This window comes from Schistocerca americana, chromosome 1 (genome assembly GCF_021461395.2).
Source record: "Schistocerca americana isolate TAMUIC-IGC-003095 chromosome 1, iqSchAmer2.1, whole genome shotgun sequence".
Lineage (NCBI taxonomy): Eukaryota > Metazoa > Arthropoda > Insecta > Orthoptera > Acrididae > Schistocerca > Schistocerca americana.
The window spans coordinates 488,435,236-488,462,739 of NC_060119.1; positions in this window are offsets into that span (position 1 = coordinate 488,435,236).

Below are 27,504 nucleotides of genomic sequence, written 5' to 3' on the forward strand. Positions count from 1 at the left end.
TTGTGTGCTTGTATTATAGTCTTTCTAATTTATATCAACTATTTGTTTTGTTTGTATTTTAAGAACATCTTCATAATTATGCAAACAACACTGATATTTGCAGTAGTCATCATTTTTGTTGACTCTGTGGTGCCAATGAAATTGACACCAACATCAATGCATCCATCTTTGAACTAAGCTAAGATTATCTTTGGCCTCTTCTGCCATGTCAGTTCTTTGTAAGCCTTGCTTGTGTTTGGGTGAATAAATTAACTACTGCTAAATGAGGGTTGTTTGGAGTAACTAACCCGAACATCTCCCTCACTGGTGACCCCGAGTTGTAACATCTTCTGATTTCACTGTTTTACTGTGTCCGTGACATTTGCGTCAGTTATTTTCACATATATAACATCGACACAGCATTCAAACAATGACTTCGGCCCAGCAACTAACACCGGATTTTGTGATCAACATGCATTGTGTTGCGGGCGATGTACACCCGCCAGGACTGCAACACAATGCCTCTCACTCAACAATTATGCCGATTTCGCCAGACATTTTAGAACCTGCAACAATAAATGAGGTTAGGAGTGTGCATGACTCTGACTATCAAACGCCTTTGTTCCCACCACATGTGCCCTCCCTCGTCGACTGTGCAGTTACCTCTTACGGATCTCCGTGCAGTATGGGACCAATGCCGATTTCTGCAACTGCGTCGTCGGACAACCTACTACCGCCAGGACAACGATTTGCCATGCCAAAATCCGTGCAGTACCACATGGATACCTGCCACATGGCCGGATCTCCTTCGTTCACAGGTCACCTCCTCAGGATCTGACCATGCCCACGCCTGCCTCGGTTCAGCATCAGCACAAGCCTTCCTACTTCGATACCTCGGCATGCAACAGGAACAATAACTTGTTATCTGTGCCTGACCTCCACCTCCGTCCCACTGCTATGCCTCAGTGTTTTGTGCCACGACATTCACCTTATCCGCACACCGTTTTGAGTGGAGTGACTATGAACAGTGAACATTCACACATTCCGTCCCATGTTCGACATCGTTTCCCGCACTGTGCTTCTGGACAGCCCGCACCTCCACAGCCTCTCTGCAACACAGGTGGCCTCGGGTCTAATCAAACATTAAGTTTTCCGCGGACTAACACGTGTTCTCAAACTTTGAACTTTTTCTCACCTGTCGCCCCCACGCCAGCTCCGGTCGAGCTTCCGCTACAGTCCTCGGCGAATGTCGATGCCTCATCTGCATCTGTCTTCTGCAACGTGTCAATCCAAACACATCCGCAACGCGATGAGTTTCCGCAACTGCAATTGACTCATTACGGTGTCTCACCCGCTTCGGCCTACTGTGTCGCAACGGATCATGCTCAACCACAACGTGTCACCTTCACGCCGCCACCTGAACAGCCATCATTGCCACATCCCTGGAGGCACACTGTCCTGGAATACTACAGCAACAACAGCTCGTTTCAGGCAGTGCCCCAACGAACTCAACTCAACCTGTTCTTCCGAACATTCTACAATGCTTACCAACACTGCCGCCGTTCAATCCCGACAGAGCTACAACCTGGTTCAAAATTGTGGACGACGTTTCGACCATTACAAACTCGACGATTCAACCAGGTTTCTGGGCCTCATCACCCACCTGCACGACCAGGAGGACTTGAATCCTGACCTGGTCGATGCCCCGGACTCATCTACCTGGTACACTCTAGCCAAAAAGGCAGTACTACGTCGGCTTGCATGATCAACTGAGGCAGCAATATGGCAAGTGCTCCACGTTGAACAACTAGGCAACGACAAACCTTCCCAGCTCTGGAAACAGCTACGTGCCCTGGTCAGCGGCGATCTACTCTCTGACACAACTCTCCTCGCCATCTGGTCAGATAAACTATCTCCTCACATCCGCTTTGCTCTGGCTCAGAGGGCCTGTCGAGCAAAGAATGACAATTGCTGACAAGCTACACGATGCATCACTGCTCTATTTCGCCAGCCACTGCCTACCTGACAAGTCTCAGGTTCAGGCTCATCGTCCTGCGTCCGAGGCCGTACAGTGCCGACTGTTCTGCTCGCTCCGGGAAGCAGTAAACAAGCAACTGGGACGTCACCGGCTCTGCCCACGGTCACGCCCCCTCCTGCAACCGAGCCTGCTGCGGCCACCGAACCTCGGCCACCGCCACTGGCAACGATCGTTCAGTGGGAAATGCAACTGCACTGACTGTACTGTTACTTCCACACACGGTTTGGTGAGGCGGCACGGAACTGCAGACCACCCTGCTACTTCCCAAACGCCAATTGCAGGTAGGTGCCACCTCCTGCGCACAACATGATAGGCACCTCCCAGTGCTCCATTCTGTCTGGGAATGACCAGATAATTGCAGACGACTTTACATTAAAGACATTTCGGCGGGATACCTTTTCCTAGTGGACACAGGCGCCGATGTTTCGCTGCTGCCTACGTCCTTAGCGTTGTCGAACATCCGCCCTCATCATACTTCACTGCAGGCCGTGAATTCAACTAAACTACAATGCTCGGGTTCAACTTCCCATGTCGTCTCACTCTCTGCAAACTGCAAACTCAAGTGGACTTTTTTAGTGTGCGAAACTGACGAACATATTCTAGGCATTGACTTCTTGCGACACCACAAACTTTCACCGGACCTAGTGTGAAACACCATGTTTCATCACTTGTCCAAGACTCACTTCCCCTGTGCTCCGCTGAGCAAAACCCCCCGTGACACATTGGTCCGGGCTCATCTCATCCGTACATGCTCGTCTCTGTCGACGACGTTACAGGACACAACGCACAAGTGCTTTGTCGAGCTTGAAAACGTCGCTCACCTATGCAAGGAAAACTTCGAGCTCTCCCTCTGGCTCCACGAAACTTAGCTCCAGCTCTCCGATGCAGCAAAGGAATTACAGACACTACAGCAAGGATAAAGCGAGGTCAGTAAGTGCGCCGAATCTGCTTGCAGTCCCACCAATCGAGACTCCGTGTGTTTACCTCCCGCTACCCCTCGCAACTGTGCTATCAAGATTGCCATAACATGTACTGACAGCTCCGCAGGGCTACACCCTCCTAACGCAGCAGCATTTGATACTCGGCCGGACACAAGTGTGCACGCATGACGAGCATCACGTGTTCCCGAACTGACTGCCTCCTATCCCGCCCCTCGCTGACAGCACCTCAAACTATGCAACTTCGGCTCCTGCGCGCCGCCGTGCGACCACCACTCACAACACAAACAGTGCACTCGCGCCAAGCGTTTCGCCCGCGACCGTACTGCCACAGACCGCACCCTCGGACCATGAACTCACCAACGGCTCACCACAGTCTAACATAACAGTCACGACACTTCGCCTCGATTTTGTTGCCTACAGCGCCAGCAGCGCCCCAAGCGGCTGGTAGGTTGAACTGTGAGTTCGGCGCGATCGTGAAAGCGATTAGTGATTGAGTATTTTGATTTATACAATGGTTTATACCATCGTGAGCGTTTGTAGCGCAATAAATTGCAGCAACAACAGGAAGAAGACACCACAGCTGTCTCTTTTTAGGTTTCCTAAGGATCCTGAGACGTATGTACCATCATGTTACTAAACTGTATCGTCAGGATTCACTTGCAAACTGTATGTGTATAAATGATGAATGTATCGTTTTAGGAGCAGAAAATGGCTTGTTAATAGCAGACGAGAAGACCTTATGAAGAAAGACCCAGTTTACCCGCATAATAATATTAGGTTTTGTCCGCTACATTTCAAAGAAAACCAGTTCATGAACGCAGACAATAACAAACTCGTGTGGAATGCAGTACCCACACTGTTTGACATCCTAAATAAGCCACCTCAACTGACGATGAAGAGGAAACTCCCACAAAGATTCGACAGTCAATCTAAAGCTGTAAAACAGTCGTATGACACAGAAGCAGCCAGTTCAGCTCTCCATGTATCAGTGCCAGATTCGTGCGAATCGTCACCACAGACGTGCTTTGACGATAAAGTGGTTAGATGAAGTGCAGCTGGTCATGTCTTACAAAAGCGTCTGAAGTGTCAGAATGTGCAGATCGAGCGAAACTATTACGGGGCAAGGAAAGTGCCAACAGACAGATTGTTTGAAAATTATTCAAATATTTGGTTTTTCGTGAAATGTAATGTAATCAGCTCATTATAATGTTTTCAGCATATTTCTGCCACTATTTGGCAGTTGCTTTACCCACTTTGAATAATATAAAGATTAAGGTCGTACTTGTGGTAACAGGCAACAGTGACACACACAGTAGGCCTACAGAACGATAAACGAGCTGTCGATCGCTTTTGCATGTAGAGGTACATGTCTGTGCTTCTTACATGTGAATCTGTGTGTTTATATTCTTTTGATATCAACGTGGTAAGCTGCAATTCTGTCCAATGTCACAAGTGTTTCTTCACGAATGTGTTGTAGCTTGCCACTCTATTCATGGTTTTTGTCCATACTTGCACTTATTTTAGAATCATTAATAGAAACATATATGCGTTCCGATACTAAACAAACTCTTGGAGGCAAGAAAATAACTCGAATAATTCGGAAATTACGTAGGAAACGGATGTAAACAAACATTATGCTTACAACGCGTCTGACGTTCACCTTACCTGCCGCTTGGAGCGCTAGTGTCGCTCCATCTGTCAAACGGCAACAACTTTTACAGCAGTGAGTGTTGCGACTGTTATGTTAGACTGTGGGCTCACGAGCTCTACCGAGCTCACCCGACCACGGTGCCACTGCTTCAGGCCGGCGGCCATTTTGTCGCGTTGACTACTGAGAAATTTTGCCGCCTCGGCTCCCGTCGGATCCGCTGAGTGGCTCTGAACACCATGACCATGCCTCATCTGCCCCGCCCGCCACACATTGTAAACAAACCGCCTCCCGCGCCGCCGGCAACATTTCCGTCGTCACCAACGGCACGGTTCACAAGCTTCGCCTCATGCCAGGTCCTCTGATTTCCAGTTAACCACGTCGACTTTCTCCCGAGCGCCTCTCCAACCTTAAAAATCAGATTTATGAACTACTAAGCTCTGCCAGTAGCTGGTCTACGCCCATACATGTGACACCCTAGAAAGACGGATACTGGTGCATGTGCGGAGACTACCGCCGACTAAATCACGAACAATTATGGACACTTACCCCATACCCAAAATTGCTGACTTTACCAGTTCCCTCACAGGTGCGACCATGTTCTCTGTCATTGATTGCAAACGGGCGAACCACCAGATCCCAATGGTACCTGAAGACATCGAGAAGACAACAATCACCACCCCAATTGGGTTATTTCAGTTTCGATTCTTGCCCTTCAGTCTGATAAACGCAACCCAGAGCTGGCAACGCTTCATCAACGAAGTGCTATTCGACCTAAAATTCTGCTTTACATATCTTGATAATATTCTTGTGTTCAGCTCCACTGTCGAGGACAACATTCGACATGTGCAAACTGTTATGAACACTCTCGCAGCAGCAGGCATCGAGACCAACCAGGACAAATTGCAGCTACATTAACCCGCTGTCACTTTTCTTGGTTTTTGGGTCTCTGCCAACGGCATTTCACCGCCCCCTGAGATAGTACAAACGATACTAAACCTACCCAGATCTTCGTCATTCAAAGAGCTCCGGCGGATTCTGGGGATGGTTAATTATTATCACCAACATCTACCTCGGGCTGTGGAGATTCAGGCTCCACTGACGGACGCCTTGGCAGGCACCAACACTTCTGGATCTCGTCCCGTTCCATGGACCCCTGCTATGACTGACTCTTTCACTGCCCTCAAAAATCATCTTGCCGAGGCCTGCACCATCGCGCATCCTCATCCCAACGCACAGCTTTTCATCACCACAGATGCGAGCGATACTGGCGTTGGCGCTGTCCTTAGCCAGACAATTGACAGCTAATCTTCGCCTCTGCAGTTCTACTCACGCAAGGTCACCAATGCACAACGGAAATATTCCGCGTTTGACAGGGAGTTGCTTCAAGTCTACGAAGCGATCAAGCATTTTAAGACTGATGTTGAGGGACGCCCTTTCTATGTTTTAACGGACCACAAACCCCTTGCTGCGGCCATTACAAACCCGCCAGCTGACCCGCCTCCTCGCCGCTTCAGATACATGGACTTGATATCTTAGTTCACCAGCGATGACAGACACATAAAGGGTGCTAACAATATAGTTGCTGATTTCCTTTCAAGAGTCGACAACGTCCATTCGCTGTTAGCCTCTCTAAACTGCCTAACCTCCAACCCGCCGACAAGGAAACACAAAACCTTATTTTAGACTCTACTTCTTCACTACACTTTGTCCGCACCACCTTCCCTGGCATTTCTGATGAGATCTGTTGCGACAACAGTACGGGCACGTTAAGCCCCCTCATCCCAACCACGCTCCGTCGAGCTGTCTTCAACACATTGCATAATTTAGGCCACTCCGGTGTTCGTGCATCCACCCACCTCGTAGCAGAGCGATTTGTGTGGAGAAATGTCAACAAGGACTGCCAGCAGTGGGCACGCTCCTGTGTCACATGCCAAGTACACAAGCACACTTCCCCCCCCCCCCCCCCTCCGCGCCTTTTCGATCCCTCCTGGGCGTTTCCAGCATATTCATATTGACATTGTCGGCCCTCTGCCCCCCTCTAACAGCTTTCGTTATGTTCTCTCGTCTATCGACCGAACAACTCGCTGGGTTGAGGCTGTGCCCCTCCCCAATATTACGGCAGAAACTGTTACTTGAGCTTTCGTCGATCATGGGTATCGTGTTTCGGATGTCCAGCTATCATCACAACTGACCATGGCAGACAATTTGAGTCGGCCCTGTTCAACCAGATTTGTAACATTTGCGGCATCTGGCACATCCATACCACAGCATATCACCCGCAAAGTAACTGGCTAGTTAAGCACTGGCACTGCACCTTCAAGGCAGCTTTTTGATGCCACAACTCTCTATGGACGGAGCCACTTCCCCTTGTGCTACATGGCATTCGTGTGATCTATAAGGAAGACCTCAAAGGCATAATAGCTGAGTTCGTATACGGCCAGAAAATTGTTCTCCCTGGCGAACTTGTGAGCCCTTCCACTTCTCTCCCTTAGTCTGACTTACCTTCCTTCATGGACCATATCAGACGCCACTTCATCAACCTCCATATCATTCTGCCCGCCAGCCACTCCCACCCTAGGGTTCACGTCCCAAAATCTCTTGACAATTGCGAGTACGTCATGCTCCGAGATGACACTGTCCGTGCTCCCCTCCAACCACCATATACCAGGCCTGTACTGAGTTCTCCGGCGCTCAGCCAACACCTATGACATCCAGACGAAAGATTCAGCAGTTACAGTCTCTCTCAACAGACTTAAGTCTGCTCATATCAAGCCTTCTTCTACCCCCTTTCAGGCCACGACGACGCTACTCACTGACATGGCTCATGACGCCCCGACCACTCCCTCCATGTCGGACTTACACACCCGGTCGAGTGACTTTCTAGCTCCAATCGTCGAGCTCTCATCCGACATCGCCCTCTACTCTGGTCTTACGCACTCCATCAAGTAACCACATGCTCCTCACGTCAAGCTTACCTAAGATCACTCCCTCGCTGTTGGGCCCTTCGCCAGTCCCTTTGACCTCTCCACCGTCACCTGTCTTGCCCTGTCGAGGTTTCTCACACACCCCCTGGACATAATCCACGACATCTCAATAATACCGCGCGATTATACACTGTTTGTCATGTGTTTCTCTTCATCCAGTGCTCATGACACAACCTCAGCCATTCCCTGCCACCTGGTGAAATGTGTTGCCCTCCCGCCTGACATCGACCTGGGGATGCTTTGTGTGTTCGCCACACCCACCGGAGACATCATCGTCATCGCTCTGTTCCACCCATAATCCGCCGGCCTACCTGTCGCCGCACGACCAGCACACCCAGTACAATTCCCGGCTCACTTCAATGACTTCAAGGTTTGGTGGCTGAACCTTCCTTCACAACATCTACCCACACAGCTCCCCGATGACGCTGTCAAGCTGATCATGATCCAGCTCCTGCGAGTTGCCGTACTGCAAGGGGGGGGGGGGGGGGGGGGGGGCTATGTGGCACCAATGAAATCGACACCAACATCGATGCATCCGTCTTTGAACTAAGCTAAGATTTTCTTTCACCTCTTCCGCCATGTCAGTTCTGTGTAAGCCTTGCTTGTGGTTGGGTGAATAAATGAACTGCTGCTAAATGGGGGTTGTTTGGTGTAACTAACCCAAAAATCTCCATCAACTCTATGCAAAAAGATTAAGTAAATAAATGTTAACATCAGATTTGATGCAGGAGAGGTCATTTTTTATATGGTCAGGAATTGTATTTTTTGCATCCGCCTCGAGTTATGACTTTGTATTTTGATGGCATATTTGAATAGCAAGTCTGAAACAAGAAAGACATGTTAGTTGTGCATATAACATAGCTAGAAAATGGATAATAGGTTTTTATATGATATTAACATGGCTTACTAGAGTTGTCTTTTTTTCCAAACAAAATCTTGCTGTAGTGAGATAAATAGAAACATCAGAACTGTTATGTTTCTGTTACCATTTATTATTGATGTTACAGGCAGTATTTACAATGCCATTAACTTTCACATATAGAATACGTTTACTTACCAGAGAAGTTCAAAGTTGGTAGAAACATGTCTTGAATAGGTTCAAGCTAGACACTAGGATAAAAGTCAACTTACAGTGCTACCAAACAAATATAACATAATTTCCTTATTGCTCTAAAGTATTTCCAAGCCAAAAACAATAATAGCTAAAAATAAGGTCCAGTAAAAACTTATAGTACACAAAGTAATTATGTATATGAAACTTTGTCTCTATTTACCCCATTGTTTCTGTTCACCCTGTTTTATGCTATAAAAGAACTGGTTAAATCACTGTGATAACGAACAAATATTTTGTAGTTCCTTGTTTTCAGGACTCTTCTAAAGTTTTAACTGCTAGTTTGAAAGAGCTAAAGATTCTCCATCTTTTAGAAGAGGGTATATTAATTAAGTTAGCACCTTCATTGTCGAAGACGGTATTGCATCCATCAAATATTCAATGTCAAAATGTTTTATTGGCAATGCATCTTTGTGATGAAAAAAATGTGTCAGCTCTATACTCATTTTTAAGGAGCAGCATTCCATAGGCAGTGAAGAATTTATTTAGATTATTCTTTTGTTATAGAAGAATGTGAATTTTCATTCTCCCAACACTGTTGTCATTTCAGAGATTCATTGCAAGATCCAATACACAGTGTTCATTACACCAGTATACAGTACTTGATAAATTTTGCAAGTTCCTAATGCACTGGAAAAATGTACCACCACCTACACCTCCCTCCAAACATACCGGAAAACTACTACCCAATATATTTTTTCCTTGCTACATAGAACAACAATAATCATTCACTTAACTAGATATGTAATCAGTACCGTTGGTTGGTTGGTTGGCTCAGGGGAGGGGACCAAACAGTGAGGTAATTGGTACCATCGGACTAGGGAAGGATGGGGAAGAAATTCAACTGTTCCCTTTCAAACAACAATCCCGGCAGCAATTTTTAGTGAAATCATGGGAAACCTGAATCAGGATGGCTGGACACAGATTTGCACCACCGTCCCCCTGAATGCAAGTCCAGTGTGCTAACCACTGTGCCACCTCACTCAGCAGCACTGTTGTGGGCTGCAGATACTTATTATTAGGTAAGTTTCAAATAAATCATCTAGAGAGTAGGTAGGCAAATGTATGGTGCATGTTACCATGTCAGTTTCACAAATTGGTTACTGCTTAGACATCACTACAAGTAGAATAAACAGTGAGATTAAAACTAACAGTTACCCAGTCTGTGCAGAAGTGTCTTAAAGCACCATCTGATTGTAGGCTAAAAATTATTTCAAACACTTGTATATGATGACTTTAAACATTTGTTTCTAAGCAGCACAAATCATAGGCAAGTGCTCAAACAGCTTCTGTGAATTACAGTTAACTGTTATCACTTTTCAGAGACATGCACTTTTGGCAAAGGTGTGAACGAAATCATTTCAAAAACTTGTCACATTTTGGATAACATTTTCACAAATAATTATTTTAAAATAAGAATCAACTTCCTTGCAACCTACAGCAGATGTAAGTTAATTAAGTTTTCCAAATAAATGCAGATTTATGTATAGTGATGTGTGTTCTGTTATCAATTTTTTCGTTCTGAATGTTCATTTTTCTTCACCAAATGATAAAGAAATCATATTTTTCACGTTACATCGAGTTCCAGGAATACCAATTTCACAAAAGCTCAAATCTGAAGCAAACTTTTAAGTAATCCCCTTCGAGCTAAGTCAACAATAGTAGGAATAGGATAGATTGCTACTCACCGTAAAGATGACCCATTGAGGTGTAGACAACCACAAAAAAAGACTTTCACTGTGCCTGTCAGCAACTCAATGGGTCATCTTTATGATGAATAGCAATCTATCCTATTCTTAATATTGTTATTATTCCATCCTGGAGTTTCCAATGTTTGAGTTAAGTGACACTAATACTGATAAATGTGATTAAAATTTCAGTTTTCCTCTCTCACTTCATTCACACCTGTTACGTAATCTGCACGAAATGTGCAATGTATGATGATTTACAGGGTCACACCAAAATTTCCAACTGGAAATGGCACCATGAACTACTAACGCTATCATGCCTGTGCCTGTGTGTAGCACTAAGATTGTGATGTCACTAGAGGCAGTCACAGGCCTCCCTTCATGAAAGCCTTGGTTTAGATCATCCTTGCTTTATACTATTCATTATATCATTTATATATAATGGTACAGTATCCTGTTTAATATTACACCTCTACTCCTGTATTTTGATGTAAGTGACTCTTATTTCATCTATAATGCTTACCCAGTTATGAGGTTCCTCATCTGCTGTCTCTAAAGTATACCCCTCTGTGTTCCATTCAACAAGACGAAAGCTTATTTACATCACTGCAAATTTATTACTCTCCTGCAGCTTTGAATTGACATGTGTATGTTTCATCTGGAAGAGAGCTTGTCATTGAACAGTTATGTAAGTTTCCTTACCCAATTTCTTTTCTTCACCTCTACATGTCATTTCTAACATACAGCACCAGTGAATGTGAGAGAGATGGTAATGGTTGTATTTTTTCCACAACAATACATGGCATCCTATTATATATTTGAGGGGTTTGTTCAGGTTGGTTGCACCAATAATTATACCCCTTAAGCAGTAGTTCATTTATTAACTTTAGCACATACAAGGATCATAATGAACAGAACTAAACATAGTGGAACAGCCAAAGATAATGCTTAGAGTCCAAAGATGAATGCATATCGATGTTGGTGTTGATTTCATCAGCACCACATTGCCCTCCCCCCCCCCCCCCCCCCTACAGTATGGAGTACTCTTGGGGGCCGGGGGAGGGGGGGGTGGCGAGGTTGACTATGGCATCGGCAGGGGTGGTCCGTGGGGGAGTGGGACCACAGTCAGCTTGACAGCATCATCGGGGAGCTGTGTGGGTAGATGTCATGAAGGAAGGTTCGGCCACCAAACCTGGAAGTATCTGAAGCGAGTTGGGCATTGTACTGGGCGTGCTGGTCATGCGGCGGCAGGTAGGCCGGCAGTTTGCGGGTGGAACAGAGTGATGACTGACGTCTCCAGAGGGCGTGGCGAACACACAAAGTATCCCCAGGTCGAAGTCGGGCGGGAGGGGAACACATTTCACCAGGTGGCAGGGAATGGTGGAGGTTGTGTCATGAGCACTGGATGAAGAGAAACACATGAGGAACAGTGTATAATCCCACAGTATTATTGAGAGGTCATGAATTATGTCCAGGGGGACAGGCACAAACTCCTCGAGCGAGGGCAGGTTCAAGATGGGGGGCGGGGGTGTAAGAAACCTCGACAGGGCGAGGCAGGCGACAGTGGAGAGGCCGAAGGGACTGGCGAAGGGGCCAGACGTGAGGGCGTGATCATAGGTAAGCTCGACATGGGGAGCATGTGGTCACTCGACAGAGTGCGTGAGACCGGAGCAGATGGCGAGTTCTGATGAGAGCTCAATGATTGGAGCTGGAAGTCACTTGACGGAGTGTGTGAGACTGGTGTAGAGGGTGAGGTCAGATGAGAGATCAATGATTGGAGCTGGAAGTCACTCGATCAAGTGTGTAAGTCTGACGTGGAGGGAGTGGTCGGAGCGTCGTGAGCCACGGCAGTGAGTGGTGTGGTCATCGCGTGAAAGGGGTGTAGAAGAAGGCTTGACATGAGCAGGCTTAAGGCTGTTGAGAGAGACTGTAACTCCTGAATCTTTCATCTGTATATCATAGGTGTTGGCTGAGCGCCAGAGAATTCGGTATGGGCCGGTATATGGAGGTTGGAGGGGAGCACGGACAGTGTCATCTCGGAGCATGATGTACTCGCAATTGTCTAGACATTTTGGGACGTGAACCTTAGGGCGGAAATAGATGGTGGGCAGAGGGATATGGAGGTTGATGAAGTGGTGGCTGACGCGGTCCATGAAGGAAGGTACGTCAGACTAAGGGAGAGAAGTGGAAGGGCTCACAAGTTCGCCAGGGAGAATAATGTTCTGGCCGTATACGAACTCGGCTACTGTGCGTTTGAGGTCTTCCTTATAGATCACACTAATGCCAAGTAGCACAGGGGGAAGGGCCTCCGTCCATAGAGTCATGGCATCGAAGAGCCGTCTTGAAGGTGCGGTGCCAGCGCTCAGCTATCCAGTTACTTTGCAGGTGATATGCTGTGGTATGGATGTGCCAGATGCCGCAAATGTTACAGATCTGGTTGAACAGGGCCGACTCAAATTGTCTGCCCTGGTCAGTCGTGATGATAGCCGGACATCCGAAATGAGATACCCATGATCGACGAAAGCTCAAGCAACAGTTTCTGCCGTAATATTGGGCAGGGGCACAGCCTCAACCCAGTGAGTTGTTCGGTCGATAGACGAGAGAACATAACGAAAGCTGTTAGAGGGGGGCAGAGGGCCGACAATGTCAATATGAATATGCTGGAAACGCCCAGGAGGGATCGAAAAGGCGCGGTGGGGCGGGGGGGGGGGGGGGGGGGGGAAGTGTGCTTGTGTACTTGGCATGTGACACAGGAGCGTGCCCATTGCTGGCAGTCCTTGTTGACATTTCTCCACACAAATCGCTCTGCTACGAGGTGGGTGGATGCACGAACACCGGAGTGGCCTAAATTATGCAATGTGTTGAAGACAGCTCGACGGAGCGTGGTTGGGATGAGGGGGCTTAACGTGCCCGTACTGTTGTCACAGCTGATCTCACCAGAAATGCCAGGGAAGGTGGTGCGGACAAAGTGTAGTGAAGAAGTAGAGTCTAAAATAAGGTTTTGTGTTTCCTTGTCGGCGGGTTGGAGGTTAGGCAGTTCAGAGAGGCTAACAGCGAATGGACGTTGTCGACTCATGAAAGGAAATCAGCAACTATATTGTCAGCACCCTTTATGTGTCTGTCATCGCTGGTGAACTAAGATATCAAGTCCATGTATCTGAAGCGGTGAGGAGGCGGGTCAGCTGGCGGGTTTGTAATGGCCGCAGCTAGGGGTTTGTGGTCCGTTAAAACATAGAAAGGGCGTCCCTCAACGTCAGTCTTAAAATGCCTGATCGCTTCGTAGACCGCAAGCAACTCCCTGTCAAATGCGGAGTATTTCTGTTGGGCATTGGTGACCTTGTGCAAGAAGAACTGCAGAGGCGAAGTTTGGCCTTCGATTGTCTGGCTAAGCACAGCACCGATGCCAGTATCGCTCGCGCCTGTGGTGATGAAAAGCTGTGCATTGCGATGAGGATACGTGATGGTGCAGGCCTCGGCAAGAAGATTTCTGAGGGCAGTGAAAGAGTCAGTCATAGCAGGGGTCCATGGAATGGGCCGAGTTCCAGAAGTGTTGGTGCCTGCCAAGGCGTCCGTCAGTGGAGCCTGAATCTCCACAGCCCGAGGTAGATGTCGGCGATAATAATTAACCATCCCCAGAAACCGCCGGAGCTCTTTGAATGACGAAGTTCTGGGTAGGTTTGGTATCGTTTGTATTTTCTCAGGGGGCGGTGAAATGCCGTTGGCACAGAACCAAAAACCAAGAAAAGTGACAGCGGGTTGATGTAGCTGCAATTTGTCCTGGTTGGTCTCGATGCCTGCTGCTGCGAGAGTGTTCATAACAGTTTGCACATGCCGAATGTTGTCCTTGACGGAAGAGCTGAACACAAGAATGTCATAAAGATATTCAAAGCAGAATTTTAGGTCGAATAGCACTTCGTTGATGAAGTGTTGCTGGGTCTGGGTTGCATTTTTCAGACCGAAGGGCATGAATCGAGACTGAAATAACCCGATTGGGGTGGTGATTGCTGTCTTCTCGATGTCTTCAGGTGCCATGGGGATCTGGTGGTACGCCCATTTGCAATCAATGACAGAAAATGTGGTCGCACCTGCGAGGGAACTGGTAAAGTTGGCAATGTTGGGTATCGGGTAGGTGTCCATAATTGTTCGTGCGTTTAGTCGGTGGTAGTCTCTGCACATGTGCCAGGACCCGTCTTTCTAGGGTGTCATATATGTGGGTGTAGACCAGCTACTGGCAGAGGGTTCAATGACGCCAGAGCTTAGTAGTTTATAAATCTGATTTTTAAGGTCGGAGAGGCACTTGGGACAAAGTCAACATGGTAAACTGGAGATTGGGGGTCCTGGCGGTCGTGGTGTTCGGCAGCGACGGGAGCCGAGGTGGCAAAGTGTCACAGGAGTCAACGCGACTTGATGGCCGCCAGTCCGAAGCAGTGGCACCGTGGTCGGGTACACTCATTAGAGCTCGTGAGCCGTTATCAAGTCCATTGTCCGAGGGCGTGGCCTGTGGCAGTACGGTCGCGGGCGAAACACTTGGCGTGAGTGCACTGTTTGTGTTGTGAGTGGCGGTCACACGGTGGCGCGCAGGAGCCGAAGTTGCATAGTTTGAGGTGCTGTCAGCGAGGGGCAGGATAGGAGGCCGTCAGTTTGGGAACACGTGACACTCGTCACGCATGCGCACTTGTGTCCAGCGGAGTATCAAATGGTGCTGCATTAGGAGGGTGTAGCCCTGCGGAGCTGTCAGTACATGTTATGGCAGTCTTGATAGCACAGTTGCGAAGGGTAGTGGGAGGTAAACACACGGAGGCTTGATTGCTGGGACTGCAAGCAAGCAGATTCGGCGCACTTACTGACCTTGCTTTGTCATTGCTGTAGTGTCTGTAATTGCTTTGCTGCCTCGGAGAGCTGGAGCTGTGTTTTGTGGGGCCGGAGGAAGAGCTCTTTGGTTTTCCTTGCATAGGCGAGCGACGTTTTCAAGCTCAGCATGGCACTTGCATGTTGTTTCTTGTAACATCGTCGACAGAGACGAGCATGTATGGATGAGATGAGCCCGGACCGATGTGTCACGGGGGGGTTTGCTCAACGGAGCACAGGGGAAGTGAGTCTTGGACGGATAGTGCAGTGATGCATCGTGTAGCTTGTCAGCAATTGTTATTCCTTGCTCGGTAGGTTCGGGAGACCTTTGAGCCAGAGCAAAGCAGATGTGGGGAGATAGTTTATCTGACCAGATGGCAAGGAGAGCTGTGTCAGAAAGTAAATCAGCACTGACCAGGGCACATAGCAGTCTCCAGAGGTGGGAAGGTTTGACGTTGCCTAGTTGCTTGACGTGGAGCACTTGCCCTATTGCTGCCTCAGTTGAGTGTGCAAGCCGACGTAGAACTGTCTTTTTGGCTAGAGTGTACAGGGTAGATGAATCCGGGGCGTCGACCAGGTCAGCAATCAAGTCCTCCTGGTCGTGCAGGTGGGTGATGAGGCCCAGAAACCTGGTTCGCTTGTCAAGTTTGTAATGGTTGAACACTTCATCCACAATTTTGAACCCGGTTGTAGCTGTCGGGATTAAATGGCGGCAGTGTCGGTAAGCATTGTTGAATGTTCGGAAGAACAGGTTGAGTTGAGTTCGTTGAGGCACTGCCTGAATCGAGCTGTTGTTGCTGTAGTATTCCAAGCCTCCTGACTATGTGGCAATGACAGCTGTTAAGGTGGCAGCGTGAAGGTTACACGTTGTAGTTGAGCATGATCCGTCGTGACACTGAAGGCCAACACGGGTGTGACACCATAATGTGTCAATTGCAGTTGCGGAAACTCAACACATTGCGGGTGTGTTCAGACTGATGCATCACGGAAGACCGATGCACATGACGCACCGAGATGTGCTGGGAATGGTAGTGGAAGCTCGACTGGGGCCAGTGCGGGGGTGACAGCTGAGAGAAAGTTCAAAGTTTGAGAACACGTGTTAGTCCGGGAAAAGCTCGACATATGATCAGAGCCAGGGCCACCTGTGTTGCAGGGAGGCTGCAGAGGTGTGGGCTGTCCAGAAGCACAGTGTGGGAAAAGATGTCGAACGTGGGATGGAATGTGTGAATGTTCACTGTTCATAGTCACTCCACTGAAAATGGTGTGCGGATAAGGTGAATGTCGTGGCACAAAACACTGAGGTGTAGCAGTGGGATGGAGATGGAGGTCAGGAACAGATAACAAGTTATTGTTCCTGTTGCAGGCCGAGGTATTGAAGTAGGAAGGTGTGTACTGATGCTGAACCGAGGCAGGCGCAGGCGTAGTTGGATGCTGAGGAGGTTGACCTGTGAACGAAGCAGTTCCGGCCACGTAGCAGGTATCCGCATGGTACTGCATGGATTTCGGTGTGGCAAATTGTTGTTCTGGTGGTAGTAGGTTGTCTGACGAAGCAGTTGCAGAAATCAGCATTGGTCCCACACTGCACGGAGATCCATAAGAGGTAACTGCAAAGTCGATGAGGGAGGGCACATGTGGCGGTAACAAAGGCATTTGATAGCCGGAGTCACGTGCACTCCTAACCTCACTTACTGTTGCAGGCTCGAAAACGTCTGGCAAAATCGGCGGAGTCATCGAGTAAGAGGCATCGTGTTGCAGTTCTGGCGGATGTACATTGCCCACAATACGATGCATGTTGATCACAAAATCCGGCGTTAGGCGCCGGGCTGAAGTCATTGTTCAAATGCTGTGTCAATGTAATACATGCAAAAATAACCAACACGGAGTTCGCGGACACAGTAAAATGGCAAAAACGGAAGACGTCACAACTTGGGGTCACCAGTGAGGGGTTTGTTCGGGTTGGTTGCACCAATAATTACACCCCTTTAGCTGTAGTTCATTTATTAACCTTAACACATACAAGGATCACAAAGAGCTGAACTAAACATGGCAGAACAGCCAAAGATAATGCTTAGAGTCCAAAGATGAATGCATATTGATGTTGGTGTCGATTTCATCGGCACCACATACTCATTATAGACAAAGTTATTAATGCCTTCCTTGAGATATAGCTTGTACATTGGATACACATGGAAGCTTATTACTTTATGTCAGTATTCAAATTGTTCACTCTCCATGCTAGTTTGCGATTCTTCACACATGTAATTACATTTGTTAGTATATGTTAGGGCAATTTGTCTACCCTGTGCAAAAATTAGTCTGCTTCTAGATGTTATCTTTGTGGTTCATAGACTCATAGAGATTGTCTTAATCTTCCATGCTAATTTGCCATTCTCCCCACATATAACTAAATTTATTGGAATATGTTAGGACTATTTGTGTGCCCCATTGAAAATTTGGTCTCTTGTAGATGTTATCTTTGTTGATTATGGAGTCACAGATATTGTTTTCCTTGTACATTCAATGCTAAGAAACACTCATGAGAGAAAGCACATAACCGTTCTGTTGTCAGTGTAACAGTGCCTCACATCTTATTATCTACTACATATAAGGCAGATAAAGAAAATACAATTTAAAGAAGGCAGGGTAGTAGGAGAAGAAGAGATTCTCATACAAAAATGAGCCTTTTACCTATCATTCAAAAAAGTTCACCCGGATTGTAAACCCTCCTGAAGTCACTATGGGTCTTAACTATCATTTCTGTATGCCTGTGATATAAAATAGAGCATTCTGAGACACTCTTTTAGATACCCCTCTCAACCCACATACTGTACCTCAGTTTGCTTACAGGCACAAAGCTGCCTACATTCCACCTAAAATTCCCTCTTCGGTCTTTTTTTAAATTTTTCAAAAGATTTGAAATCACTATTTGATGTAACATAAAGTTCAGGTGTAAAGGCATTGGTAAGCTTGACTCAGTCTTTTTCATAAGTAATCACTTTACTACATGTCAGCACTGAGCCATTTGTATTTAATATTACGAAAATATCCATAGATAATCTTATGTAAACATCATACACGTCAGAAAAATAGACATCACATGCTACAAGACAACAAAAATTAAAGTAAATACTGTTAAATTTTGGCAAGAATCTGTTACACTGTACTCTGCCATACAGAATACACTTGGAAACCACTGAGTCGAAAGTTATAAGTGAAAATTGTTCTGATGCCACTGTCAGTGGAATACATGTACTGGTACTATTTTTGTTAAGACTGTAAGGTAGGTAGCTTTTAGAGGTTGTACTATGGACCAAAACAAGGAAAATAGTGTCTAGTAAACATGAGCTCTAAACTGCATACCTTAAGAGCTATGTGCACTTGTTCACCTTTAATACTGTAAAATACATCTTCTACAGCAAGCTCTTTGGTTTCCATATTCTGGAAGGAGGTAGTATGGACCAAAATGGCCTGTAAATATGGGCTCTAAAATGCTTGCTTTAAGAGCTGTGAGCACTTTTTCATTTTTGCTACTGTGAAACTCATCTCTTCTACTGAACAAGTGTCCATAGCTCTTCAGGTATACAGTTTAGAGCCCATATTTATGGCTCACTTTTTTGTTGTTTTGATCCATACTATATCCTTCAAAAATATGGAAACCAAAGAGCACACACTAAAAGAGATATGTTTCACAGCACTAAAGGTGAACAAGCGCTCGTACCTCTTAAGGTATGCAGTTTATAGTCCATGTACTCTTCCGATTTTTTTTCTTTCTTTTTGTTCCATACTACCAATTCTGAAAGTTGCCTATCCTATAATCCTAGCAAAATACTATTCTGGTACAAATATTCCATCGTCAGTGGTGTCAGATAATTTTTGTTTATAACTTTCCACTAAATCATTTTCAGAGCAGGCTCCCTTACCTCAGATTGATACATTTACCCTTCTCCATGATCCCTATAAGTTTGAAACAAACAATGGAAAATCCAAGATGGAATAATGTCAATATTATGAAAAGGATACATTGCTACTCTCTATATAGAGGAGATTCTGAGTCGCAGATAGAAACAACGAAAAGACAGTGAAACCAGTAAGCTTTGGGCCAGAACGGCCTTCAACCAAATCAGACAACTGTCTCTCATGTAAACACAACTCACTCACACACACACACACACACTCACACACACACACACACACACACACACGACCAAAGTCTCTGGCTGCCAAGACCTCATGAGCCAGAGATTGTGGTTATCTGTGTATGAAGTGAATTTTGTGCGCAGTTTTTTTTTTTTTTTTTTTTTTTTTTAAATTCGGATGATGGCCTTTCACGCCAGAAGCTAATTGGTTTGACTGTCTTTTTGTTGTGTCTTTATATGACTCAACATCTTCACTATATGGTCCAAAAAAAGAAAAGACAAGAATCAAGAAAATAAAGACAGTAAACAGTGTGATCATAACTGGAACACAAACAGGAGAGAAAACAGGGAAACTGATATAAAATTCAGAGCTAAATAAAGAAAAGATAAGTGAGCCACCTTGGAAGCAGAAGCTGAAAGTGATAGTGTATGAAGTCCCAGTTATCATGCCACAAAGTGAATTAATTAAGTCACTGTATGAACAGAACTTGGAGGAAATGACATACAGGAAGCAATTCTTAGAAAAAACAAAACTCAGATTTAAAACAGGCTCATGGGGGAAGCTGACAGCAAATTATGTACTCAAGTTAAATCCAAAAGCCAGAGCACTATTCATTATCCAGAAAAGAATGTACACTGGATTTTGGTCAACCACTGTGAAGGACTGTGTTGCAGTGAACAAGTGCTATAACTGCCATGACTATGGGCACATTGTAAAGTACTCTAAGGAAAACAAACCAACATGCTTCCACCATGGACAGTGCGACAATCTACAAAAGAACTCTAAAAATACCAAGCAAGTTCCAGTGTGCATTCCATGTGCAAAAAGGAAGAAATCGTGCAGCCAACGAGGTAAAGACTGTGTGACATACCAAATGTTCTCGTAGTGGGGAATTCAAAAAGCCAATTATAGATTTTGAACCATTGCGTGATCCACTGATGAGCATCACATGAAACCTCAGAGTGAATACAATCACAGCAAATATCACTTTGACAGCCGAAGAAGATAAAACACTGTCCAGGAAGAAAATTATTAAACTAAAGCCCACTGATCAAGCAGATTATAAAATTACCTGCCCTCTTTGTAAGAAATGGAACCTCCAATGAAAAGAAAGTGGGAGGCAGAAAGAGGCAATATACAGGGTGATTCAAAAAGAATACCATAACTTTAGGAATTTAAAACTCTGCAACGACAAAAGGCAGAGCTAAGCACTATCTGTCGGCGAATTAGGGGAGCTATAAAGTTTCATTTAGTTGTACATTTGTTCGCTTGAGGTGCTGTTGACTAGGCGTCAGCGTCAGTTGATGCTAAGATGGCGACCGCTCAACAGAAAGCTTTTTGTGTTATTGAGTACGGCAGAAGTGAATCGACGACAGTTGTTCAGCGTGCATTTTGAACAAAGTATGGTGTTAAACCTCCTGATAGGTGGTGTATTAAACGTTGGTATAAACAGTTTACAGAGAATGGGTGTTTGTGCAAAGGAAAAAGTTCTGGACGGCCGAGAACCAGTGATGAAAATGTAGCACGCATCCAGCAAGCATTTGTTCGCAGCCCAGGAAAATCGACTCGCAGAGCTAGCAGAGAGCTGCAAATTCCACAATCAACTGTATGGAGAGTCCTACAAAAAAGGTTAGTTATGAAAACTGAACGTCAATTACCCGAAGCGATGGATCGGCCGCCAGGCAGCCCGTGACAGAGCACTTCATCACTGGCCTCCAAGAAGCCCTGATCTTACCCCCTGCGATTTTTTCTTATGGGGGTATGTTAAGGATATGGTGTTTCGGCCACCTCTCCCAGCCACCATTGATGATTTGAAACGAGAAATAACAGCAGCTATCCAAACTGTTACACCTGATATGCTACAGAGAGTGTGGAACGAGTTGGAGTATCGGGTTGATATTGCTCGTGTCTGGAGGGGGCCATATTGAACATCTCTGAACTTGTTTTTGAGTGAAAAAAAACCTTTTTAAATACTCCTTGTAATGATGTATAACAGAAGGTTATATTATGTTTCTTTCATTAAATACACATTTTTAAAGTTGTGGTATTCTTTTTGAATCACCCTGTATTCTTGTCCAGTGTGTAGGGCAGAATGAGAAGAGACATAGTGACACAAATGGAAAATGTAACTAACCATATAGATAAGGGTGATAATGAGATGGACAGTAAAATGCCAATAGTAAGAATAATAAAGGGGAGGTGTGGAATTTCTGGAGGTAGCTACAAAGAAAGGAAAATGAGGAATGGACAGTATGCCTATCTCTAGAAAAGGAAGAATTGAAGAAGGACATACTATCAAATTCAGAAAAAGTTGAAAGTGCAATAAATGCCAGATGTGAAAGCACACAACACGTTTTAGTAGTAGAGCGTGCTAGCACGCAACAGCTGATAGAGAAATATTGTGAAAATACACAGGTCATAAAACTTACAGATGACAATGTGAATTACCTAAAGGATACAAACAGTGGTGTACATGATATTACGAATGGAAGAAGTTTATTGCCAGACCCACAGCCTGTTTATGAAATGTGTGAAAATGAAATAGACTGGCTAAATTAGAGGATATGCATATGTTAACTATAGCAATAAGACACCTGGCTAGGCAAAGTTATCCAGAAGGCTGTACCATAAATTTTTCTGTTACAGAGGAAGTTGGTCATATTCTGCTCAGTGTCAACAACATGCCTGCAGATACGAAGGAACTGCAGGCTCTACTTGACATCATCTTTAAGAGGAGACAGGATACATTTGATATTGAGCAAGTGTACAGGCAATTACTGATGACACATGGCTGAACTGTACATGATTACATGTTACCATGGCTCCACAGCTATGTGCTCGCTAGGGTCCCGTAGCATTCACTTACAATTAAATCAAACCTTGACTGCAGTGGAACAGAGACAAATGATTAAAATCAGTCAGATAAATGCAATGTACAGTGCCATGGTGATGCAAGAATTTAAGAAAGTGTTAGAGGAGTTAGACCTACACATACTATTTATAAAGGAGCATATACCAGAAATGGGGCATTTCTCCACATGCCAGTTACATTGCAGATGATAACATTAGGTCAGCATTCAATGGCTGTTATAGTGGTGCCAAATAAAAACATAATAATGACAAAGATACATCAACACTGTGACAAAAATGAGACAACAATAGAGATAATGACTTCCTTAGGGAAATTTTACATAATTCAATATTTTCAATACAGTCAGGATATACAACCACACATAGAAAACTTAAAAATAGGCCCAATACTGGGTCAACATAACAGACACATTTTTGTAATGGACACAGACACAAAATCAACATTAGGGTATAGCAGAGTAATGAACAAAAGCGGACTCTGCCCTCAGGACATTATACAGGAACTTGAACTTCATGTCATGAACAGACTACTCAACCCATCCACTTTTCAAAATCATGCAGGTGCAGCAACAAATATAAAGATCATCTTTGCAAATTCAAAAGTCAGTGACAATATTGTCAACTGGAAAGTCTATGATGGATTTACAACAATTGATCATAATCCCATTCACTTATTCACTTCACAGTTACAGACACAGATAACGACTTACACATTAAATCCATCCTGAGTGATAACACAATTTACATAGAGTGAACTGGGAGTTTTTTAAGTCATAATTCAAGTTACAACAACAGCAATGAAGCAGATCTGATGTCAATGCCAAAGCGTATGAATAGGTACGAGCGCTGCAGATGGCACAAGACAAGGTGATCTCAACATTTGTTAGGAAGTCAAAATGGTTTAAAATTCCCTGGAGTCCCACCCTACAGTTCTTAAGACATAGGAGACGTAGAGCAAGGCAGGTGAGGAGGTACTACCAAAGATCTTTAGGTGAAATAGAATGACAAAGAAGTCTGATTTTCTATTGAACAGTCAAACAACAACATAAGGAACTAATACACAAAACAAGAATAGAAAAATGTCAGGTGTACATTAAGGAGCAAAGATAACAGATGTTTAGGGTTTTCTATACAAATAAGGTACACTCACCTACTGTATTATCAACCCTGAGAAGATCTGACTGCACAATGATGACAGAGTGGGAAACATCAGTTCAGTACCTACTCAAAACTTTGTCGCTGGACAATACAATGATGGAAGACAAAGAAGTCCATCATTATCTTCACTCTAAATTACTTGAATAACAGTGATGTGATTCCATTTGCCCAGGAGGAAGTGCGACTGGCAAAAGTGAAGTTAAAGAAGAAGAAAGCACTAGGACCTGATATAATACTAGAAGAAGTGTTGCATTAGCTAGTGGACAAAACTGTGCCATATATAACAGCATTATTAAACGAATGTCTTTCAGTGGGTTGAGTGCACAGAATCTGTAAAATCTTGAATATCATTATACTAAAAAAAGGGAAAGGCAAAGACCCAAAAAAACGGAAATTTTACAGGCTGACTTGCTTGGTAAATGCTCTAGTCAAAGTACAGAAAAAGCTTATGTGACACCACCTGAAGGACATTTAGTAGACGTGAGTCACTTGCAATACAGTTTCAGGAAAGTGAAATCCACCGAGGATGTGATAAACCATGCAATGAATACTGTGAAACCTCAGATGACAAGTATGTTATAGACATAATGATTGATATTGCTGGGGCATTTGATAATTTGTTGCAGCCTGCCCTGTTCAAAAGACTGAAACTGACGGACTGTCCAATGTGTGTCTATAATGGTCTTCAAGATTATTGCACAGACAGACAAGCGCGATTAGAATATCCTGGAAGGAAATTATGAAAGATGTCCCCAAATGCTGCCCACATGGCTTTGTTTGTGGTCTGGAATTCTGGGATGTAGGTATACAGCCATTACTGAACCAGCTTCAGAGTATAACAAACACTAGAGGCTGCATCACCTATGTAGACGATCTGTAAATTATAATATGTGCTAACATATTATATTATATTATAATATGTGTTAACATAATATGTGCAAACATCAGAGGAAAACAGTAGGGTAGTTCTTGAAAGACTAAGCAGATGACCCATAGAAAACAAATTAATGATATCAGTGCACAAAACAGTTTATATGTTACTAAAGGAAACATTATCAAGAACAAGAAATCCTACAATCAGAATATATGACCAACCTATGAAAAGAAAATCAAACAATAGAAAATGCAGAATAGAATGTAACAATATTATGAAAAGGAAAGTTGTTACTTGCCACATAGTGCAGATGCTGTCGCAGATATGCACAATAAAAGACTGTCACAAATAACCTTTAGGCCAACAAGGCTTTTGTCAAAAATAGACCACACAAATACCCCCCCCCCTACCCCCCCCCCCCCTACCCCCCACCCCCCACACACACACACATACACACACGAACACAAACACACACACACACACACACACACGTGTACGTGCACAACCACAACTCACGTACACATGACTGTAGTCTCTGGTAGCTGAAGTCACGCTGCCAGCAGCAGCAGTGCATGATGGGTGCGGCATATGGCTTGGGGAAAGGAGGAGGTTGGGGTGGGGAGTGGGAGTGATATTAGGGTAGGGGTGAAGGTCAGTGAAGTGCTACTGGAGAGGAGGCAGGGACAAGGAGGAGACAGTTAGGTGCAGTCGGGAGGTTAGACGTAAGGCAGGGGTGAGGAGGGGGGGGGGGGGGGAGGGCGGTAATGGAAAAGGAGAGAAGTAAAAAAACTGGGTGCGTTGGTGGAATGAGGGCTGTGTAGTGGTGGAATGGTAACAGGGAAGGGGCTGGCTGGGTGAGGACAATGACGAACAAAGGTTGAGGCCAGAAGGGTTACAGGAATGTAGGATATATTTCAAGGAGCGTTCCCATCTACAGTTCAGAAAAGCTGATGTTGTTGGTAAGGATCCATATGGCTTAGGCTGTGAAGCAGTCATGGAAATGGAATATGTCATGCTGGGCAGTGTGCTCAGCAACAGGGTGGACCACTTGTTTCTTGTCCACAGATTGTTGGTGGCCATGGATGCAGGCAGACAGCTTGTTGGTTGTCATGCCGACATAGAATGCAGCACAATGGTTGCAGCTTAGTTTGTAGATCACATAACTGGTTTCACAGGTAGATGAGCCTTTGATGGGATAGGTAATGTTTGTGGCCGAACTGGAGTAGGTGGTGGTGGGAGAATGTATGGGACAGGTCTTGCATCTAGGTCTAGTAAAGGAATATGAGCTATGAGGTAAGGGGTTGGAAGGGGTTGTGTAGGGATGGATGAGTATATTGTGTAGGTTCAGTGGATGGCAGAATACCATTGTGGGAGAGGTGGGAGGATAGTGGAGAGGACATATCACTTTTCAGGGCACAACAACTGGTAGTTGAAACCCTAGCAGAGAATGTAATTCAGTTGCTCAATTCTGGGTGGTACTGAGTTATGAGAGGAGAGCTCTTCTGTCGTTGGATGGTGAGACTTTGGGAGGTGGTGGGAGACTGGAAAGATGAGGCTTGGGAGATTTGTTTTGTATGAGATTGGGATAATTACAGTCTGTGAAGGCTTCAGTGAGACTGTCGGAATGTTTCGAGAGGAACCGCTCATCACTGCAGATGTGGTGGCCATGGGTGGCTAGGCTGTGTGGAAGGGACTCCTTGGTGTGGAATGAGTGGCAGCAATCTAAGTGGAGGTATTGCTGGTGGTTAGTAGGTTTGATATTGACAGAGGAACTGATTTATCCATCCTTGAGGTGGAGGTAGACATCTAGGAAGGTGGCTTGTTGGGTTGAGTAAGACCAAGTGAAGCAAATGGCAGAGAAAATGTTGAGATTCTGGTGGAATGTGGATAGGATGTCCTCACCCTTGATCCAAATCACAAAGATGTCATCAATGAATCTGAACCAGATGAGGGGTTTAGGATTCTGTGTTTTTAGGAAGGGTTCCTCTGTATGACCCATGAACAGGTTGGCATAGGGTGGTGCCATGCAGGTGCCCATAGCCATACCCTGGATTTGTCTGTAGGTAATGCCTTCAAAGGAGAAGTAATTGTGGGTGAAAATGTAGTTGGTCATGACTACTATAGTTCAATTCTTTTATCTTGGTGGCTCGCGCATGCCCGCCCAGACGCTGGAGATTGCTGCGTTGCCAGTTGCACACGACGCACGCGCCAATAGAAGCAGCGCCATAGTATAGCATAGTTCGCAAGCCTACATGTAGGGGGGGAGCGTGCAGTTCATGAAGTAAAGCCACCATGGCCGCATTAACCCTTTCGCTGCTACAAAGACGTGCCCCCTGCATTCCGCGCTATGGGCGATTTTGTCACTGCACTGCTCGCCTGTGCAGACACATTGTGTTCCGACTGCTTTGACACTCTTTATCATTCGATTCCACAAAAACTATTTGGCTCAAAAATTAGATTTTTACCTATCTTCTTCACTGATACCTTCCCCCCATAAATGACTTAATTTTGTTTCGATGTTCAACGCAGTTATTATGCAGCATTAAATATAGTAAACCTTTGCACGAAATTTTGAAGAGTTTGCAGAGGTAAAAGTCCATAGAGTATACTTTTCGTATGGTCGATTTTAGTTGCCACAATGTTGAGAATGAAATGTGGACAAGATACCTATATATTTCATTTAATTTAAGTACCACATAAGTGTCGTATGTAATATTGAGAAATATTCCACCTTTCGCGACTGTAACAAAAGTTTTACTTACACTGGGCACGTTTGGCTTTATTTTAAAGCACTTCAATCAATCAAAAGGAAGTAGACAAAATACATTAAACAAAACTGTGGACTTACAAAAACATTAGGACTTGAATATACCGTCTGTCAGTGAAGTGCTCAGAGCTATGTCAAATATAATTTTGCGTGTGGCACACACAAACAGCATTTATTTGCTAAAACACTGATGAGCCAACACAAACGTTGGGTATTGTGCTACCGCAGCACAAAACTACGAAAGGTGACTTGGCAATTGAGGACACAAAATACAGTCCTCTTATGATGCTTCAAAAGAGAGAAACGCGTCTGGTCTAAATAAGTCGCTTATTACAGTTGCAGAAGAGGGATATATTTCAATACCATTGGTAAAACTGCGACTGTGGAACAAAAACAAGAAATAGAACATGAATACCATTGTGTATATGCCATACCTTTCACCGATGGAAGTGCTTTA